Source organism: Embiotoca jacksoni, unplaced genomic scaffold (genome assembly GCF_022577435.1).
Source record: "Embiotoca jacksoni isolate LCO1_2020_lvr unplaced genomic scaffold, fEmbJac1.0.p SCAF_2, whole genome shotgun sequence".
NCBI classification, from domain to species: Eukaryota; Metazoa; Chordata; class Actinopteri; family Embiotocidae; genus Embiotoca; species Embiotoca jacksoni.
In genome coordinates this window covers 14,532,957-14,556,530 of record NW_027185340.1, presented here as the reverse complement: position 1 = coordinate 14,556,530, position 23,574 = coordinate 14,532,957, and the positions used below count along the sequence as shown (strand labels likewise).

The following is a 23,574-nucleotide window of genomic DNA, read 5'->3' as shown; positions in this document are numbered from 1 at the left end:
CCAAAATAAAGCCTTGGTGAACCACATTAAAAAAGGCGGAACGTTACAAATGTGCAACATACAAAAATACTGAGAGCTAAAACTGCAGTCTTTCCACACATTGTCTCTGTCTAATCTAAAAACACTACATAACTGAGGGGCATTAGCGCTGTTTTACCTCCTTTTTAACTTGTCGGGCAAATATAATGTTATATCTTTAATCCTTAAAATACATTTTTTATTCCAATATGTTGAGATAATGCAGAATTATTACTGTAATAGTGTTTGTGCATATTATAAGCATGATTACTGCTTCTGTTTATTCTGTTATTATGTAGATCACAGCACTGCATATTAAAGTCTGGCAACATTAGCTTCAGAATATATAACATGACAGCTCTGTCAGCCACTACTTCTGCCACTGGCTGCAGTTTTGTGGTGCAATATACGAACATATTGCCGCTGTGCACAATGTGAAATCATGTTCTATTCAGAAAAACTTTCTCTGCACTTGTAATGTGGGACATTTGTCATCAGACTTTATTTATAGCCCATTTTAGCCAAGACTTAGCACTGCTGCACCTCTGTAAACGAAAGTGCCACACGGACTTCCAACACCACGCTTCTTATTCTTCGATAAGAATGTGATGGGATCAGCGAGACCTCATTCGGAGGTGGTCAGTCTCACATCGTTACTGGGTATCAGCTAGGTATAAATGCAATCTGTACAGCGTGACCACAACGTGAGGGAAAAATATCTGCTCTGCTTCTTCCAACTTCAACTGAAGCAGGCTTGACAAATTCTACTGCTAGGTATTAGCAGTAAAGTTAGATTGCTAATGGAAAAAACAAATAAAGCTGATAGAGTAGCATTGAGTCTCTTGGCCCAGAATGTCCCGTGTTTGTTGACATACCTAAATGTACACTTTGAAATCCAATCCGATCACATTGTGTGCAGAATTTAAGTTATAAATATGCATTTTCAGCCGTGGTAAATGCTGTAATATTTTTGTTGTACTTTTATCACTAAGGATATGCAGAGCTCAAAAGTGCCTAAAATATCCATGCTTTTTGAATGTCCCCAAATCAGGGATGCCTTTTGATGTCTACTGCAACAGATCGGTCCCTGACTGTGACCTCTGGCATTTTATAAAGAGGGAGTAAATGGGTGTGATGACCCTCTGGCCTGTTGGTGTCTTCCTGTATTTGCAGGAAGGTGGGATTGTTCATTTGGGAGTACCTGGGCCTGAGCTGCTGCCTTTTGAAAGCAGCAGCACGTTTGATTCCTTTGTTATACTATCCTCTTTAACTCCCACTCCCGCTACGCTCTGCAAGGACCCACTCATGTACGACACAGTTGTCGCTGACATTCACGTGTTATTCCTTGTTATAGATGAATTTGTGTCTTTGTAAATAAATAGATAAATATGTTGTTGTCTCTACCCCTTGTGGTTGCCTGGGCTAAGAGCCGGTGATAGATAATAAAAGATTCATCTGAGGACAGAGTTGAAAGAACCGTGACTCCACCTTTACCAAACCAAGGATTGTGCTGGGAGGTTTTCATGTGGGCGACAATATTTCACAGGAACAAAAGTGGTTTATGAAGTTAACAGTAAAGTTAAAATATCTATGATTCAGGTCACTGACATTCGGAGTACATTCAAATATTAGTCATCACAATAGCTAGCCTTAAGCTAATATTGACACTAAAATATGCTGCCCACAAATGCTCTGTTTAACTTTACCTAATATTGTTAATGTGTTTTCAATATAAAAAAAAAACTTTAAAACGTTGCTCTTCCAGCAAAGTCCCCTTCATTTTATTTTCATTTCACTCTACTGTTGTTATTATTGATATCACAATTTTTTTTTTTTTTTTTTTTTTTTTTTTTTCAAACTGACAACAGTCAGGGTATAACCTGAAAGCAGTACAGTTTGAAATATATTTATGATTTGTTTAATAACATGAAAGAAAATTATATATCTATCAAATGCCACTGCATTGGCCATTTTGTCAACACTGCCAAGAATGACTACTGACTATCAGCAATGTCACACATACACACACAGGCTGCGCACCATTTGTGCACTCTTGGCTGCATCTTAATGAGCAGCTCGGTGAGTAATTAACCTGCAGATAACCTGCTTTGAGGCAATAAAATTGGTCCTTCAGAAGCTGGAAACATGTCTGCAGTGCAGAGATTCTTTCAGGTCAAAGAAAAGTACTGCAAATGCAACAGACTCAGGTCTCTTTAAAGCCAGGGAGAGGGAGTGAGTCTGGATAAGCCTGGGCCAAATCTGTCTTCAAACTACCAGTATAAAAAAGTAGCCCTTCTTGAACTAAGGATGATTAAAGCTCCTATGTAAGCTAGATGATTTGAATTTGTACTTTTGGCGGTCGCTGTGACAGACACGAATGAGCATGGATATAGTTGATTGTAGAAAAATGTGACAATTTTTTTTTATTTTTTTTATTTTGAATTGCGAAAACTCTTATAAGTGTAATTCTGTTTCAACAGACCAGAAGTAAATGGGACGTATGTATCTCTGAAATGTCCACGGTGGATATTAATATTAGCCAATCAGTTTCCTTATACGTGAGCAAAATTTTAGGTTGGGGTAAGTTCTTCTGATTTTAAGTTCTTCTGCTGAGGCACACTCAACTTTGAAAACAAACATCCCTGAAGTTTCATGGTCCAGGTACCTTAATTTCCATGCATCCCATGTTTATCATGTCATGGCAGCTGTTAGAGGGAGTGGCTACAACTCCTGTCCATGAAAATAAACTGACTGTCTGGATTCTACAGTGACTCACTGTCGCATCCTTATGTACAAAGTGGTATTACAAGATGGAATTTAATATTTACAAATAGCACCTTAAACTGTTTCTGAATTTGCCTTTCTCTATCCAAATCTCTCTCCTGGCATTGATTAAACCCCGCAAAAAAGCATCTGTATTCATAGAAATGACATATTTAGATTTTTTTTTTTTTTAGCGAGAAACAAAATTCCCTAATGCTTTAAAGTGGCTTAGATGTAACTCAGCACCTTTGCCTCCAATCTGTACATGCCGATCCATTAAATATCCCCCCCACCCCTCCACTGCTCACCTGCAGCTCGAGCTGGCAGCTTGATATGGAAAGCTCCACCCTACAAGCTGACAGGACTGGTTCCTTAGTTATTTGATGTATAAAACCCTGGCTGTCTGAATCTGTGTTTTTGAGACTGTCAGTGATGAACTGCAGTTCCAAAACAAAAATGCTCAGCTCTGGCATTGACTGCTTACTTTGCTCAGTATATGTCTTCTAGCATATAAAAAACACCATATGGACATGCTGTTAACAAAGTTAAAAACATGTGTTTTACTGGAGGGAGTCTTTAAAACACTACAGATGTCATCAACAATTCAGCTCCTCTATTAGCCACAGAAGATTAGACATGTTTTCCTGCCCCCAATGTGAACTCTCTTTAAAACATGATTCCCGACAAATCTGACCCAGGGAAGAAAAAAAAAAAATTGCCTGTGATATCATGGAAAAGCACTATAACACTGCAGAACAGTGACAAAATGAGACTCTTCATTCTTCTGCAAAGCCTGTACATTTACAATCAAAATGTGTTCAGTGAACTTTATATAAACAGTGAATGGCCTGAGAGCGATTGTATTCTATTAGCAGGGCTCTTTCCATATTTTTTGCAATATGGGTCTATATGTTCCCAACCTGTGAAAAGCTTTAGCTGAGCCGTTTGCCAAGTACCACAATAACAAGCCCGGAAAAATGTTCTGCTCCAAAGAATTAAGTGCAGCTAATACAAGGTCCTGCTGTGGCCGAGACTGCTCAGGCACATGCACTTCCACTCAGGAACCACACTCCTAGTCACACCCATTCAAGAAACACAAACACATGCAGAGCACAGGCACAGTACGCCAGCCAGTAGAAACTCAAGATCCTCTATTGCTTTCTCTCGGTAAGGTGCAATTTGACAACACAAGCTATCGATTCAGCTGCCTTAAGGCTTTTTATAGAATCCAGCACCATCATTACGACCCAGAGCCCAGCCCAGCCCAGCCTGCCTCTGGCTGCTTAAATGCCTCCCCATCTAGGCAGACATCGGGTGAAAAGGGAGACACATGGGGTGACAGTCGGAGTAGCAGAGGGGAAGATAATGATGGTGATCGTAAACATGGTTAAATGAAGGGGAATGAGAAGAAAGACCGAAGGGGATGAAGGGGATCGGGAAGGGGGGAGAAATAGTCAAGGCTGTGGCTAACAATAAAATGGAGGGTGAAAGAGGGGTGGTAGCAAAAAAATGAAGGAAAGGGAGATATATTGTAGGTGACAGCGAGGGGAGTGTAAACAAAAAAAAAGTCAGAATGTGCAAATATGGACCTTGATTGTCTGTTTATGTGGAAAATAAAAAGGTGAGGGGGGGAAATGAGAAGGGTTGTTACAGGGAGCAAAAACAATAAACACAGTGTTGTTTATCAGTACTTGTACCTTCCATAAATGTGCAGGGGCTTTTGTGATGTGCTGAAGTATTACAAAAAGTTTAAGGGAGGTTTTAAAACCTAATGGTAGGTAACATATCCATAATCACTTTTCTGCCTTAGTGTTGGAAAAAACACAAAAAATGAATATGTTATTAATACCATTTAAACACAGCTTAGGGGCTCCTTGCTCCTCGTTTTATTTTTAAAATGCAAATATACAAATATAATCCCTGATGCAGAGGGACGGACATTAAGTGATGAGTGCATACAAATGTGCGGAGCAGTGACGTGAGGAGCAGAAGATTTTAGGAGCCATGTTGCCATGCTGGCTATTACACATGGAGTTTGTGCAGGATGGTTTTAATTGCTTAAATGCACATTTGCCAAAACCTTTAAGCCAGAAGAGAGACACTTGATAGGCCTGGGGAAATTTTGTTCACAAAATAACAAAGAGTTGCTCTTCTTGAACTAAGATTGATTAACCTTATGTATGTGATTTGAATTTCTGACTTGGGCAATTTCAAGTGATGGTATCACAGGAAACACTGTGACAGACAGCAGGCATATGGTTGATAGCAGAACATTTCACATTGCAATTCCTTTCGTTTTACTTTTGAATTGTTTAAATTATGTTAAGCAGTTAAGTCTTGTTAGGGAAACTCTGCTTCAACATGCTATGACTACATGGAATGTATGAAAAATAACTTAATGTTAGATAATAAACCCATAATCACGTTTCTGGCTCAAGTGTTAGCGGAAAAAAAAAACAGCTTAGGGGATTCTTGCACCTGCTTTTGTTTTGAAAATGTAAATATACATATATAATCCTGGTTCCAGGCAGGGACTAACATTAAGTGTGCGGAGGAGTGACACATATGTATAAGATTTCAGGATTTTATCTGTGCTGCCACGCTGTGTGTTTAATACAGAGTTTGTGCATGGTGGTTGTCAGTGCTTAAATGCACATTTGGCAGAACTTGTCATGAATGCTTGTTTAATCAGAACTTTTACGGCGAGGACAAAAATTTGTAATATCAGTCAATTAAATCTGTGTATTTCAAATATAGTATTAGCTCTAATTAACTCTCAATCACTAAATCATTTATATATTATGATTTGAAAAGAAGTAGTTTTATTTTACTTGTAATAAAAGAATGTTTTTATCTTGTGCTATTGACGTCTGTTCCGGATAATCTGTTATTTTACTATATACACACTCACCATATCATGTATCATCTCTTCTTTAACCAGAAAGCTTTCTTGGTATAAACTCCACTAACGGTGTGTATACACAAATTAAATACACACAAATTTAAAAAATATGTCCCCTTGGGGATTAATAAAGTAACTACCTAACCTAACCTAACCTAACTTGCTAACTGTAACACAGACTCAGTTTTCACTGAAAATAAAATGCAGCTAATGTTAATGAGTGATGAGCACAAAATAAACTCCTCTCACTGGAGAAAACGGTAAACAAGAAGGCAATGACTGACGACAGAATAAGGTGACTGCCAGAAGGCGTGTGCTTCATCTGTAAGACGCGTGTCATCCAGTCACAGTTTTGTATGTCCTGTTTTTATCACTCAATAGGAAGGTGTTCAAAAGCTGCAGACAGGGTGTTGAAATACTGGAGAAGAAGAATTAGGGTCTGGCCAACAGGTCACAACATTTAGCAACAAGCAATTTTCTTTAACATACAGTAACAAGCAGGTCTTAAAAGCCTTCAATATATGAGAACCATGTGTGAATGTCTGTCAGGATAATTAAAACCTTTGACCTGTTGGTGGCAAAGTCAAGGGACCAACGAACTAGTCTGCATCCTCTGAACTATGAACGACTGCAATTCAATTTTCAAAATCAAATTATTTCGAGAGGACATTATACTTTTGTGACAGATATAGCTCAAATATATGTATATCCTTAAAAGGTCCAAAAAGTGTCACAAAAACATTCTGAAAATGTCTCATAAAGTTTATTCATTTCCACAGCCTCTCTGAGTTGTTTAGATGTGAGACTTACAAAAATTTGAATTCACAACAAGGTTTCTACCCTTGAGTGACAATGTGAGCACTTTGATAACCATCATTTCCCCTGAAAATACAAGCATATTCCACCATTTTCAACCAAATGGCATGCTATTTCTGCAGTCCAATTTGCCTGTGATTGGCTCACTGGTGAGCCAAGTCTATGTCAGTGTCTATTGATAATCACTTTGAGTGTCAAACCTCCAGTCTTGCTTCAGTGCAGAGTATCAGCCAGAATCTGCAGTTTCTTTCCACTTGTCAGGGCTGCCAACTGTGGTGCCGCTCCAGGGCCAAACAGCAGTGTGAAAACTGTCTGTGGCACTCGCTCATGCTGTTAGTAATCTTTGTCGCCTGATGGAAAAGCCCTGCCACTCACTTAGTTTGTCCAATCAGGTGCTGTTTTGATCTGAGCAATTATGTCCATATTGTACACTGGATTTGCTTCAGCTCTACTGTTGAAACTTGGATGCTGGAAGATAATGATGCTGTGTTTGTTTCTTTGAATGGTGTGCATGCCTGTGTAGTGTTGTCTAATCTGACTATGAGCAATCATGAGCACAAAAGCAGGGTAATTTAGTCTCTTCATTGTTGCTTTACCTGTGCTGCAAATTCAGACTGTAGGTCCTTTTTTCAGGTCCCCATGGCAGCGAGGTGGTCTAATGGTTCATGTCTAATGGTTCATGCATTTGTCTGGTGATACCAGGAAGTTATTTAGCATCCTCTTGGACCACATTGTTCATATGTTTACACAGGGTGAGTCAATATGTTCTGAGACAGCTACTGCGCAAAGGATGCCCAGCACTGCGACATGCACAGAGCAGGAGGAAGGTATAACCTAAATGAGTAAGTGTTACAAGTTCTGTCACTTGATCAAAATCAACACCAGAGTTACAGACGTCTGTATTAGAGCTGGTCTGGCTTTCTCCGATTTCTCTGTGGGCATGACGTGTCAAACTCTGGAAATCGTCAACGGAGACCCTTTAGAGGTTTCAGGAAGCTGATGGCATTGAATCAATGGGCTTGGAGAGGTGTTTTGAGTGACATTTGTATTTCCAAGAGGAAGAACTTGAATGTCCAAAACCAAAAAAAAAAGGCGCATCAGGTCAGGCGTTTCTTGCCCACAACAACAACTGACGCTCAGTTGCTGGATTGTCGATTTTTTTTTTGTGCTCCTTGCACATCATGGAACTGCACATCGTTCACGTGCAACAGGAGCCGTCTCAGAAATTATTGATCCATTTATTCATTCTACAATTTTAAAATCATGATTGTCTGTGGTATAAATTTTGTATGTTTCTTTCTGTACACACAAAATCTACTGCAACTCAGGTCTGGTAGGAGGGATCCCGTCAGGAATACTTTTCCTGAGGTTTCTTACATTTTTTTGTTAGTCTTACCTAAATCAATCTAAAGATAGAGGGTGTTGTATGCAGTGCAGACTGCAAAGCCCCTTGAGGTATTTCAATATTGGGCAATATAAATAAAACTGATTTGACCTGACATGCCTTAATAAACCTCTGAGTCATCATCAGACCTTTATCCGGCTCTCTATCACAACACCTGTTCTCACCTCTCAGTTCTGGGGCTGCTCCCTTTGTGTGGCCATCAGTTTTATTGTGCAGGGATTCACACACCGCCAAATAAGCTAAATAACCCTATTAGTGTGAGGCAAATAGAGCCGCCATCAGAGGCAATCATGTCGTGGGAGTGGGGCTGCGTTTGAACACCCTAAAAGCTGCAATCATTGAACTGTCATTTAAACAATGCCCCATAATGCATTTCTGTTTGGTGTTATTGATGTTTTGCAGTGCATATCAAGTGCTTTTAAGAGTCAGACGTGAGACACTGAGTGGAGGGAAATGGAAGAGTCATCAGGCACCTGTAAGGGCGAAAGTGTAAACATGTTTGACTGACACATGAAAACAATTTCATGTGTCAGTGAATCATTGAAAAACATGATTTTCCTGCTCAGGATTGCGACCACTCAAACAAAGACATCTCTTCCATGACACACAGATAATTATCTAATAACACACAGTACATGTTTCCAGTGGGCATTTGTTAGTCTTGCATGTACAAAAGTAGAGAAACCACACAACACAAGTGTAATCTTTGCCCGGTATTTACTGTACACATTTCCAATAGTGACACATTATTACTTGGCTAACACGATGGAGATTACTTAAGGCAGTCACCCAAACACTGCAGTCCTCCCACATGCGCACGCTGTCGAACACCCATGTGTAACAAGGTTGTATTATACGATGTGAACAGTCCTTACACTGTGCTCTCAGATCTATAGTCTCATATGAGGGCTGTGTGAGCATCATTTTCATCAAATTACATCAAACAGGGCACCATGTGACACTGACAGCCAATTAGAGGTTAGCAGATCCTGATGAAGCTTCATTTGGACAGATTTTATGTAAATGGTTTTCAGACAAAGAAAAGATCAGGACGCAATCCACTCGTCATCAACAAATGTACTGTACATTCAACTTAATGGACTCCAAAGACTAAACATATTCTGCGTTAGATACAAGCTACCATTATACTGTGCAACTAAAAATCCTCAGTAATAATTTTTTTTATTGAAATCTACAGTACATTAAACCGAGCAGTTTCTGGCTTTGCTTGCAAGACAAAAGTTGATGTCCTACTTTCTAAAGTCTCCTCTGAAAACGACATTATTTTTTGCTCTTGCTCCCTCTTTTCCTCTTTTTATTCCTTCCCCCCCATTCTCTCTATCGCTTTTTCGCCGTTTCGTAAATGTAAACTGTGTGGTTGACAAATGGTGAGTCACAATGTGGGAAGATAAATCAGCCCGACTCTGCGACGCTGCCAAGAACCTCTCTCTCTTTCCAACCTCTTTCTCTACTCCTCTCCTTGCAGGCGTCTTTGCGTTCACCCTTGTGTTCACACATGTACACCTACACCAATCGCCTGCTTACGCTCGGAGGCGAGCATCCTTTTCTAAAGAGCCTACAAACACCTCTTCTGAGCTTGCTCTTTTCTTCTTCTTTTTTTTCCCTCACTTAGAGACACACTGATGTCTACACACAATACATGTTTGGAATGTGTGCACAGCAGCTACACATAAAAACGCAGATGCAACACTGAGCTCGTAACACTGTCTGCATGTTACAGTCTCTTTAAAGCTGCAGGCGGTATTACAGAATAAATTTTAGTGCTGTTGTACTGAGGCATGACTCATTCACCCCAGAAACTATACATTTTTAGAACAACCAAAGACCAAATATCCTATTAAATGGAAGGAAACAGACGGAAGGAAGGAACTTTGGAAGGAGTACAAAGATAAGTGGAAGAAAGACAATATCCTACAATGCGATCATGGTGATGGATGACAACATCTTAGACGGTAATTGTGATGAATATCAGCCAGGATGATAATGACAGTGAGTATAGTTTCTCTTATAGCTCATTATTATCCAGATGGCCTTGCTTATAAGTCAGGGGAGTACTCATGACTTTGGTTCTCATTCCTAACAAATGACATGCTGCATGGACCCGAGATCCCCCAAGTCAACCAAAACTGACCATTAAAGCTTTTAAACCTCGTGCGGAAGTTTGTCAGTCCATGAATCAAAAACTACATCGATGAAGTCACAAAGGGTCAGAGCTAATCAGACGCATGGATTGCAGCTAATCTATCACTTGCAATCATGAAAGGGTTCTGCTGAGACAACAGAATTCCTTCCAGTTCCTCCAAACATTCACAGCAAATAAGAGCAAGTGCCTCACATATATGTATATGCGTGCCATGTACTCTCATATTCAGTCTTATGTTTTCTTTGAAATTATTTCAGGTTCCACTTTCTTCAGACAGTTTCACTTGTTTTGTTTTTTTTCCTATTTTACAGTCAGACTGCAGCACAACACTGCACTAATTAACAAAATGGAAACTGCATTCATAAAACAGGAAGTTGATTCAAGAAAACAAGGTCAAGTTTTTTCTCCTCAAGTGTAGCAATTTTTGTCGGAAGTCTATATGTGCATGTGCGCGTTCATTGCGGGTCCTGGGGAATGAGCGCACACACAGTTCTCACCTTCAATCTAATCAGTCAAAAACACAGCGGTCTATAACACATTGAGTTTGGAATGAATTCACTCTCACTCTGAACACAGTTTCTGCACTCTTCAACTCTATTTACACTCTGCTTGCATCAACCACACCTCTGTTTCGCTCTCTTGCTCCCCTTTATATTCTCCTCCGTTGTGTCTCTTCTCTGCAGCTCCCTTCTTCACAGTCTGACCCTGCAGTATCCTCTTATCTGTCTATGGGAATTTGTTTCTCCCTGATCTGCCCTTTTTATCATTCCTCTTTATCTTCCAGGGGCCAGAAGAGCAGATTAAAGAGCCACCTATCGGCCTGAGCAAGGGATGAAGAAGACAGGGGAAATTGCAGCTATTGCCTATCTACATTATCCTTTGAGGTACGACCGGCATGGAGTGAGGTCTGGCAGAAAGATACAAAAATCTTCTCTTCAAAAGGCACCACATACATAGACGCTTAATCCAGAAACAAGAGATTGTAAAGAAGACCAGAACAGACACAATGCAAAACTAAGAGTCAGTAACATACAAGACAGACTGGCTAAAATTATCTATCAGTGTCTCTTGTGTTTCTAAGCTCACTTGTGTATTATAGCACAGCCCTACATATTTGTAAAAGTGTCCAGAGGCGTTTTGTGACTTAAAACCAGGCCAACTTTTATTCTAGTTGGCAGACAGAAGGCAGGCAGCAAAAGGGAATGGATCAGTGTTAGAGTTGTAATATGTAAGGTTAAGGCAAGTTCAAAGGTGACACGTGGAAGCACATATTAAACCAACCACGTAAATTGGTTCATCCACGTTAGACGACACTAACTAGACTAGACTGATTTTGTTTGCTTGTGTGTCACACAGTCCTATCTAGCACGGCATCATCAGGAGGTGAAGGTCTGTGGTTGGATGTCATCTGGCAAAAACTTTTGTTTTCAATTCCAAAAGAGCGTGGTACAATTTGTTCATTTCTCCCACATCCTCCGCCTACTGATCTAACACCGCAGGTGAGGACATGTGGGTGAAGGCCAACACTCAGGCACAACTTTACAGTGTCGTAGGTGGTATCCTGCTCCAAAACACCAAAATACAGCCACCTTTGAGTGTTCAAATCCCTAAAGAACTTGATGAGAAGTAGAACACGATTGATACTGGAATTTGGGGGCTGATGCCAATATTAATAATTATCAACATATCAACCGAAATGTGATTATCAAACATTTGTGATAAAGCTACGACAGCTTAACAATAAAATGTATTTTCCAAAATGACATCAGTACATTGAAACAAACACACAAAAACAATTTCTAAATTACTCAAGCATCTAACTAAACTAACTGTTTTAGGATTAAAAATGAACTACTTGGTAGACAGTAACTATGTGTTCAGAACACGCCATATAAAAGACATTTCACAGATGTTAATGTCTGAAATCTCATTTTGATTCCCAGTATCCTGTCGACCTACAGAAAAACAATGTCATTTACCATCTAGCTTAAATCTTTCAGGATCTATAAACATTGTCCTAGGCAGGCGCCATCCACTTTTCTTTTTTTTGACATCAAGCTTTTTTTTACCTCCCTCCAACAATCTCCCCTCACTTCCTCATTACTGCATTCATTTCCATCTCTTTCTCCTCTTATGAGGCCCCCCGCGACACTGCACAGTGAGGTGATTAGAAGCAAACTGTATCCACCTCCACCACCTGCAGTCAATTTGTCCAGATCCCACAAACAAACACAGCCCTGTGTTGGAGAAGGAAAACAACAAAAATACAGCAACAGGAGTGCTTTTGTCTTCTCAGGCAGATGTCTAGATAAATCGCCTGGACAGCTCAGTGGCTAACTGCTCCAGGCCCAGGCGATGAGGTGAGGAATCAAATTAACAAGGGAAGCAGCTGGCATCAGTGCAGCCCTTTGGCTAAGGTCTGTTGTTTTGTTGATAGACAGAATGAATTAATGAGATATAATGTGCTACACTGCACTGTCTCACCTTGTGACACTGATGACGGTCACTGCACCTTCTATGTGCTCACCAAGGACGCATCTTTCGTATTATCTTCATTAGAGCACTGACCAGCAATAAAACTATATGTTTCAAATTCATGTCCTGGAAAATAAGGCGACAGATTGTCTGCTATTGTGGCCCACTGGTCCATATCTGTTCTATTTTGGGTATCACAGCACAGCAGTGAAGGTTTTTCCCGTCATATATGATTAAATTAGCTGTGAAATAAGACAAATAAATCCTGCCTGTGATTTCTGACATTTCCTTTTATTTGTTAAATGAAACAGATGGTCAAGAACATCTGGGATGTCCAAGTGAGACATTTGTGCGAATGTATCCATGGTAACATCACAAAGCCAGATAAAACCCTCCTTTTGAATACTATTTACAACTCTAGCCCCTTTCACACAATACAGAAAATGTCTTCTTTGTGACAACAAGGAGCTGCAGTCCTTCACCACATCTCCAGGTCTTTATTAGGAGATAGTGAAGGACCAAACATGAGGCTCTGAGGACAGTAATATAAAGAAAGAAAAGCTTATTGCTGCCATTAATGAAAAACATTTACCATAACTGCAATTACCTTTGGTATCTACTGTGGGTAATAAATTCAAAATGTTGGTTTGGAGTGACACAAATAACATCTCTTTCACAACATATGTGATTTATTTTGGCAATAAAAATAAGTTAGATGAGACAGAATCGAGTATAGTGATGCATTATAATTTCCTGGAGAATTAGTTGAGAAAATAACCAAATTGGAATATATTTTTTCAGATACTTTCTGAGATCTAATACATGAAAACTGTAGGTAGTTCATCATACTGATGACACAATTCTGCAAATCCACCATTTGCAACACGTGTTCCTGCTTATTGTTTTGCAGCGTTGTTCACAAACGAGCTAATTAATACAACCAGCATAATACAGGAACAGACATGCATTTTATGGGAAAATTTCAAGCAGGCTCGAGAGTCTTTACTGAATTCCACATCTGCTACATGAGCGATGTTTTACAGGAAGGTCACGCAAAAATTTTAGCCGGAAAATGGGATGTAAATACATTGATCAAGTATTTCTTGGCAATCTGACTTGAGAGGAAAAAGAAGTGCTATCTCTTGTTGTTGTTGTTGTTGTTGTTATTGTTGTTGTAGTTCTTGACTTTTAAATTTTATGTAACTTAACCCAGACATAGATCTGACAGTCCTATCTCCTATTGTGCTGCAATGCACACAGTTTTCCACGTGACATCACTGAGCGCTGAGATAAGGATGCAGAGCAGCTCTTTGTGTCTTATCTGTCACATTGACTCACAAAAAAACACAACAGCCTTCCATTTTTTGTCAGTCATTCACTCCTTCTGCTTTCCTCTGATGAAGTGAACACGGCATTATGTAATGTGTTTACACATGGCAACACTGCCAAAACCAAGCTCAGTGTGCATACATGCTCACACCTCCATCATCACGTGGAGTAAACAAGCCCCAACATGCCAAATCATATAATTTAAAGGGACATGTAATCTGATCTAATTAAAGACTTAAAGATTGCATGTACCATTGCATTGGCGGCGCAGCTAATTGCATTTGCAGAATTCCTTTGCAGTTTGCGACGATAACACCATCCAGTTAGACCCTGGCTTATTTTGCATAATTCCCACTAAAACATAAATGTGGTAGACTGTGATAGCGTGAGTAAGAAATCAAACCGCCAGGACATAAAAATCATACTAATGAAGATAATTAGAAAGCAGAGTGGCTAAATACCAGGATATAAATACAGTCTTCACTGAAGATACTTTACACTGTGTAATCAAAACTGAGGCGGCTTAAGAATTAGCATCCTTAAGGTTATTTGGTGGGTGTAATTCTAACTGCTTTAAAAGAAGTGCACCAAACAGAAACAGTCCACAAAGAAATCTGATGACATGAGTTGTCGACTTCAATTTTTGTAACTCAAGGCACTGGACATGAAGTGTGGTGAAGTGCACTGTCAAAATGCAAGTATGCCGTAACAAAGCGAAACAAAGCAGGTTCACTTTTTACTGGGATACAACGCAATGATAACTTGTGTTAAAGAGCCAACCTGCTCCAGAGCAGGTTATGGTTGAAACAATGAAGAATACTGCCTACTGACACATCAATTCTCTCGAAATAAAAGTCATCACCGATCGTAGAAGATGGAACGAAGCTCCGTGTGCGGAGTGAGACAGAGGACAGTGGACGGCAGAGTGTTCAGAGACTTGTAATACTTCGCTGACTTTCCTGCAGGTTAAAGGTTGAGACTAAAATTGTTATACACAACGTGAGAATACTTCGAAGATTAAATTTATTTAATGGAATGCACCCATGTAATTACACTCATATCTTCCCGTGTGCTAGCGATAAAGCGTTTTTATTATCCTTTCAAGTTCTGCAATGCATTCAGTTCACAATTGTTTTGCCAGCTGTCCTTTCCGCATTTAGCAGATGCAACTGTGCTGCGTTCAGCCTGGATAATGTCTTTAAATTCTTTATATTTGTCTAAGATTATAGTTTGGTCTTCCTATGTTAAATACGTCACTCTGCTGCCAGTACACTTTTCCATGTCTGTGATTGGTCATAGGCTGCACATACCTTCTCTTTTATGTGGACTCGTCCGTAGCTGGATTCGTGTGACCGCTAAGCGCAATCTCGTTTATTAAGTTTTGATAAACCAGATAACAGAAAGATGTCCTGAGTGTTGAATGTTGAACCTGCGCGGGCCTCAAGACAGGATGGGAGGGAAAAGGGGGTCTTTATTTAGTTAAAGGAGGATTTTACATTGCCCTGCAATATTCCCTGGAAATATAGAATTGTTTTTGCAATTCTTCAACTTTTCTGCTGATTTACACAACATCAGAAACTATAACGGCACAGATGCATGAGTGGTTATTTTGCAAGCGCCTGCTGTTGGTTGCAATAATCTGGCAAAAGAAATCTGGCCTGCATGATTACAGTTTGACAATACGTCTCATTCCAATTAGAGACTGATGATGGATCACAGGTCTGCAATTAATCAGCTGAAAGCATTCATGTAGAAATGGCACAGAGCTGCGCATTGTGTTGCACCATGCGCTGCTCTGTGCACCAGGTGCGTCCACAAAAACGAAGCCATCTGTCTTTGACTTTCAGCTTCTATGGTACCTTTCATTCTCCCTGTTCTCTCTCCCTCTCTCTCTTCACCTTGTGCTTTCTACCCACTCAAGGCACCCAACTTTTATGGTAGAATATTGAAGGTTCAAAAATATGTACACATCCACACAGAAACTTGTGCGGATAGACTGACACATACAGGCCTCTTTCTACATTTTATTTTCCTTCCATTTCAAGCTTCTCTGAGGAGAGTACAGAGCAGTCACTGAAGTTGGAGACCCCAGTGGGATATTTCACCTGAAAACATCGGTAGACTTTCACCCTCTGTTTGTTTGTGTTTGGTTACATGGGCACACTGCTTCAGGAGCTAGAGGGCCGATGAGCAACACAGCTTAGTAACACTGTTACTTTGCTCAGAAGCAAAATACTGTCATAGCACTCAGTACTCATACGTAAATGTCAAAATAAGCTCCTTGTCTATATTTTAAAGAAAAGTCATGAGAGCCGGCAACCACCTTTTAGTTATCTTATGTCTGATGGAACAGATACAGTTCCATTTTAATCATTGCAGCTGTCCACACAGGCCACGTAACAGCCAACGTTTCACTTGAGCTACGCACTCATGAAACATGGCACAAAACAGGTCTGGATCTACACACAGACTGACATTTGAAGTAGCTCAATTGTTTAAACAGTATAGGTATTCTGCTGCTGAGTTCTGTAAAGCGCTACAAGCCTTTCTAAACATCTTGCTTTTCCATGATGCCTTTGTAGTCGGTAAGAACCAGTACATATTGTCCATAGATGGTCCAAAACGCCCACAATCATTGATGTTAAGGAATCAAACAGAAAAATGTGACTTTAGAGCCGACCGATTTTCTAGCAGAATTGAAAATGTCTTCTGTCATGTTATCTACATTTTGCAGTGTATCATTTGGCAGCAGGTGGTCTGTGAATGTATACCACTGACATTTTCTAGCGTGTTAGCAGTGCTGCTATTAATAGGCAGCTGACCTTTCATTCCTTGACTACCTCGGCATCCCTAGCGTAGTGGACAAAGGACCACAAGCAGCGGAATGAGAAAGGGAATAAGGAAGGTGTGTGTGTGTGTGTGTGTGTGTGTGTGTGTGTGTGTGTGTGTGTATGTATATTTGTGTAACACACACACACACACACACACACACACACACACACACACACACACAAGTACACACTACATTTTAGGTGAGAGGGTAAAGACAAAAACAGAAACAGAAAACAGGATAAAAGATCTCCGGAGAACCCTGATACCTTCCCTTTATCTCAGGTAGTTACAGACAATGGAATACAAAGTGTAAAGAGACTGTTATAGAAGATCAACAAACTACAGAGAATTATGGGAAATTAAAGGTTTTTCTGTTACACAGTTGGGTACAACATAGCACACCCAACGGCAATGTAGTGTTGTTGCAGTGAGGATGTGCATGTGATTGCACCGTATGTTCAACTCGCCATGGTTACGCCTATCTGTATCGCAAACTGGCAACAGTCGGCATCTACCTTTGAGTATTTACTTCAACATTAAAACATAATGACAAATTTAAAAAGTTATGTTCAGGAAAAAGACAAGAGAAACAATATGACCTAAAAAAAAAAAAGGACCAATAAATAGTACAAATTCTAAATGTCACAATTTCATGAGGGGAAGGTTTGTACTTTAAAAAAAATAATTGGCCTAAAGACGTCACCTTGGTCTGTGGAAACTTGTAAAGGACATTTGTCGTGACAGTATTGACAAGATGATTAATCAATTAACACCAACGTAAATAATTAATGATTAACTAATAATTAGAAAATGATAACAATAATTACTTGCTGTCCTAATTTTCTTCTGAGTCAAAATAAACTGCGATACATATATTCATTTTAATTTAATCCAGGAGTAAACCACAGGGTAGAGCCATTAATTCTATTATCGTGCATCCTACAAGGGTAAGTAAGGATAGAGTGCAGTGTGTGGTTATGAATAGCCTAATACTGCTGCCTCATCCCTTTTCTGTCCCACTACGAGAGCAGCACTTTTGCTTGCTCACCTTCGGCGTCAGTAAAAACTGCCATTCCTCTTGATTACAAAATACAGAGCCGCAAATCCTATTACGTGTAATTCACCCAAGACCAAGTGAGATCCTCGGCAGGACCGTACACGTCTTGTCGTGATTATTTTCTGCATGTGCTCATATCCATGGCAACAGGTGTGCCGATAATGAGCTCAGGTTTGGAAATAGACTTAGTGGTAACAGCGGTGACAGAAAACATGTAAATAGAGCATGGTGTGTGCAAATACACGCGACACTCTTGATGTGGGCAGCATCTGATTATGGCACTGGCCACCTTCTGCAGTAGCTCAGCCACCGACAGCAAAACTGTCATTATGTTCGCAGGCCTGCTCGCACAGTCAGCAAAAGCCAAAGACATAGTGTGACAACGGTGAATGCTTAATTGATGACTATCTGATGGTATTGTTTGTCTAACTGGCGCCGCAAAGCTGTCCTCTCTCTCTCACTCACTCTCTTTCTCTCTCACTCTCACTCGCTCACTCACTCACACACACTGTGCGGCTGTGTGATTAATAACAGACTGTAACAGTCGCTGTATATTTTCAAAGAGTGACCTCCTACCATTGCCTACTCTCACTCCATTGGCCAAGTTAGGTTTAGTAATCGCTTGCTGCTGATCACTGAACAACATGTGGCAGCTGATGAGAGGTTAACCCCCCCCCCCCCCCCCCCCCCCCCCCCAAAAAAAAAAAAAAAAACTAAAGCTGCACCCTTTTTTTTCCCCCGGTAATAGACAGAGGACTGTTGTCAAAGCTGCCTAACTTATCTTAACTATCTTATCTTTGACACAGCACTATCAACAAATTTCTGGCGGGCCAAAAGTCTTGGCAGTTCCTTGAGATGACAGAGGAGGACATGCAATATCAGCTTTAGTCAAGGCAATTGATTTACTCGGTGTTGATAGCACATCCAGAGTCATGACAAATCTGGATCAGCAGTGTACAGTACTTAGACACAGTAGTAAATTTATTAGGTACTTCTCGCGCAGAAAAATGTCATGCAACTGTACTGCAATACAGCCAACCTTAATGCAGGTTATAAAGTGACACATTTAGATAATTTTACCTCATAAAGTTGCAGCTGACTGTATATGTAGACATACACATTTTTCTGTGCATATCGTGACAATGTTTTTAATAATAAACGCAATTGAACTGATGCAAAAAGATGTGCACCTGTTACACAATACATTGATAATTCTTACAATAAGAAAAACATACCTAAATCACTAAATCTTAGTTACGATCATATGACCACATACAATGCCCCTAAAAGCAGGTTAATGGAGTCCTCTTATGTTTTTCCTAATTTCCTGTCATGTACATGATGTTAAAATGTTGGCTGTTAATATTAAACGTGTCCAACATTTCCAATTATTATTAAACATAAAGTCAGCTGGGATAGACTTCAACCCCCCCGTGACGCTGTTCAGAATAAAGCGGATATAGATAATGGATGGAAGAACATAAGTAAAAGTAATCCCATTAAAAATAATTGCTCGGGAATCAGATTATTCATACACTCTGTTCATTTCTATCTTTAAAGTGAAGATATTCTAAGCCAAAAATCTGTCAAACTACAGTCTAGCACATCCCGTACAGATGGATATTAGAAGTTGCCGTTTGCAGTCAAGAACCAGAGATCTCATTAGAGTCAGAGTTTTCTTTTCAACACCTGCAAGACAAGGCATAGTTCACAAGCTCTGGCTCCTGACCATCAGGAGGCTTCTTGGATGTTGGCCAATCAGAAGAAAGCGGACTTTAAGGGAGGGTGCCTTAAAGAGACAGGATCTAAAACTGCTTGTTTCAGACAAAGGGCTGACAAAGCACACCTCCCTTGGACAAAGAGCCAAAATTAAATCATCTTTTTTTTTTTTTAACTATGAGTCATGCAGAGCTTCTCTAGTAGAGTCCAAGAATAAAAATAATGAATAAAAACTTAGAATGAGCATACCAGGTCTCCTTTAACAATAATATTGAATTGTCACCAAACCAGACAGAACACCTCAAAAAGAAAATGGCAATGATTTACAGTATTGGTATTAAAGTGACGTATGGATCAATGTTAACTGTCCTATTTGTTGATATCAATAAGAGCCCTCCGTCTGTCCTCTTCCTCCCTCCAACCTTTCTTTTCCATTTCTATCTCTGCATCTCATCTCATTTGGGTTTTCCTGTTCTCTGATCTGATTGACTTTTATGAGAAGTGACTGTCTATCTGACTCTGGGCAATTCTATTACCAGAACCCTTTATTGAAACTACAACCACTTTCACAGCACGCGCACGCACACACACACACACACACACACACACACACACACACACACACACACACACACACACACACACACACACACTGATAAGAGACAAGTGCACACACACGTGTATACAATACTGACACAGGCAGACAGCACGCTGCACGCTCAGCAAGCAGATGCGGGTTTGGGCACAGAAATAGACAAAGACACACATGAATGCACAGACACAGAGACATACACACTTGTCAAGCACCTTCTCTATTCTATTTGTTCTCAGTAAACCAAATCTCAGCATATGTTGGTAGTCTCGCCCCAGGCAGAGGGAGGAGTGTCCTATGAGCCCACTGCAGAGAGCCTTGTTGCCAACCCACTGCACCAGCCCTGATGACATCGTTGCTATGCACTATTCACCAAAGCAGAACCAGTCCGACTGTGACTGACTCAGCGATTCATGTTATATATGTGACATAAAGACTGACAAGCATGAATAATGCTGTCCAAAACAAATCACAGTATACATGGATGCAAACTCATCAGGGGTGAAAAAGTTGCCAAAGATGCAAAACCCCATGTGAGAGTCTGGAGGCCTGTTGTCTTCCCTCTTCTCAATTCTCTAATGCTACCTTTCTCTCTCTCTCTCTCTCTCTCTCTTCCTGTAGCTCTATATGTGTCTCTACCTGCTTAATTTCCTCCCTCTTTTTCCTGCTTATTTTTTCTGCCACTGCAGGTAGAGCAGCAAAGATTTAAGCAACTCTTGAGTCAGCTAAAATATCTGCACCACTTTCGCCAAACTTGCCAGCTCTATTCTCAGATGAACCAGAGTAAAAAAAAAAGCACACCTGGACAAAACAGCCACCTCATGCGAATGCGAACTGACTTGATGATTTGTTTTGGTCCACAAACAGAAAATATAGCAGCACTCAATTAAACCAGAATAAAGTAATAGTATGAAAGCAAAATGTAAGATTAGATGATAAAAGGCATGACCTGTTCTTAAAAGTAGATGCACTCAATGTGTTGTCAGATTATGTCCTGTAATATCCTAACTAACTAAACTAAACCCTTACTTTAGACAAAACATTAACTCAATGTTTCACTTTTAAGCATATGTGCAGTGCTGTCAGTGCACACCGGAACGACACTCTGACAATACAAATTTGACACCTCCTGTATCTGTTTCTTAACAAGGGTTTTATTTTGAAACATTTGCATGAAGACACATTGACTGAAATTGGACAATAACGCTTTTGAGGCGTAATTAAAAAATACCATTATTATATGGTTTACCATATAACCAAGTGATGGAAATATACGTATTGACTATTATATGTAAATTTGCCACTGTAGGAACATTTTTACATGTGTGTGCACTTGTCACAAGCGCTCCAGTATTTCAACAAATAGCACAACACTCCTGCTTTTAAGGCCTTGGAATAACAACAGAATTCAGTGGTTGATGTTATCATGAAAGAAGGGTGAAATGTTATACTTCAGATGTCTGCTTGAGAAGCAAAACTGTAGCCTAAAAATATAGATGTGGTTTTGATAGGTTCTCCGGTAGATCTGAGAGTAGCTGACTACAGCTCACTGCACTAGACAAATCACTGCTTCAGAAAATGTGTATTCACTGATAAACAACAGTTCCAGAATAAGAGCTGAACTGGAACAAGTATCGAGCTGATTATGCACATAAAAAAGAAAACACTGTAAAGTAAGATGATGTAACTTTGCAGATTCCATGGAAACTCATGGATATATTGATCAATCTTCTGGCTACTGAAGCACGCAGATATACTGTACATATTGTACACGCATACATTCTCTCAGCGAAACATGTCAACACACCACACACTAGAAACATCTTTCTCCCACAGACAGCCCACAAAACCACGATCCCACAGAGTCAATCAGTAGTGCCATCGGTTTCTTTAACTTCAAGTCCCCAAAGATCAAAACAAATGTTTTTAACAGGAACAACAATATGTAGTTCTACCAAATAATGATGTGCAATAGTGGAAGGAGTGCCTAAGGTATCAGGCCAGTAACAGCAGACAAACACCAGAGACAGAGACAGGGTGCTACCTTTGAATTGTTTGTATTTACACGCTGCTCAACCCAAGAGAGACTGGGTTCAAAGAATGAAAATCGTGTGAAACTGTGAGATATACTGGGTAGGTTGTTTGTGCAGAACTAACATAATGTCGAAGCAAAATAAAAGCAAAAGGCAGGACTTCCTATTGTACCACTTGACTCGAAACGAAAGATGAGAAATTGCTGTAAGGTCACTGCTGTATACAGCACTAATACAGCGACAAATGAAGGAACACGAAAAGGAGAATTGCATTAGAAAAGCAACAGAGGCAAACAACAGAGGAAAACAACAAAGAGAGACTGTTACAGAGGACGACAGGCGGATGTTTAAAGCACTGGAAGAAAAGGGAAGAACATTGAGATGGGCTGTGAAGGACGGAGGAAAGGTGAATTGAATAAATAAAAGTCAAAATAAGGAGGGGAAAAAAGGTCCTCCAGACAGAAGGCGATGGAGGGCGAGGCAGAATGAGAAACAGCAAAATAGAGAGGTGTGTGTGTGTGTGTGTGTGTGTGTGTGTGTGGGTGTGGGTGTGTGTGTGTGTGGGTGTGTGTGTGTGTGTGTGTGTGTGTGTGTGTGTGTGTGGGTGTGTGAGACAGTGCAATTGAGAGAGAGAGAGAGAGAGAGAGAGAGAGAGAGAGAGAGAGAGAGAGAGAGTTAGCGAGTCGGTGACAGGCCACACGGGAGAAGAGGAAGGTGTGTGCAGCATGTCAATACAAATGCTAAGTCACTCAAGGGCTTCCATCCAACTGAGATCACAGCCTCGCTTTACAGTCCGGTATAGGATACAAAGAAAAGGGACAGATTAAGAAAAAGGAAGAAGCAACTTATATCTACAGTTGGTTGAGCTGATCATGTAATCACTTTTCACCAGCTATTTCCCGTGTAATCCAGCACTGCTGCGCACCTTTACCCTTCTCAACATTCAGCCTCCAATTTCAAGCCTCGGTCTCTTTCCCTCTTTTTCATATATTCAAACAATGTCGCATCTCCTCCTGTCACTGTCACTTCTTTCTGTATCTTTCAGAACAGACATCACTTTCACTTTTCATGTATTAACCCAGCGGCACCGGCCGCGTGGCCTCCCGCGGCATCAATAATTGTTCCCTTCCTCTGTTGTGGGCTCCCCAAAGGGATACTGGGAAGCCTGGGTATTTATGAGGGTGCAATCTCCTACCTGGGGTTGCACTCGCACGTTCTCTCCCATCCCTGCGACGGGGCGACCCAGGGCGTGGGCTGTTGGGTGGACAGTTCTGAGCCTGCGACATGACAACCAAGCAACATGAAATGACAGGGTGGAAAGAGGAATGAGAATTAGGGGAGGAGGGGGACGGTTGGAGGAACCCTGCCAGGAGACACAGTATAGAAGTATAGCCATTGTTTTCTGTGGTAATAGATACACTATCTGTGAACTTCTTGATACTATTTGTATCTACTTTATGCAATGCAAT

The 23,574-nt window shown here is 40.3% G+C and overlaps 1 protein-coding gene across 16 annotated transcripts in view; it reads right to left on the bottom strand.

The window, feature by feature from the left end:
• Positions 1–23,574, bottom strand: part of stxbp5l (syntaxin binding protein 5L) — a 129,597-nt gene that overhangs the window by 86,216 nt on the left and 19,807 nt on the right. The gene's annotated exons all lie outside the window — the stretch shown is intronic.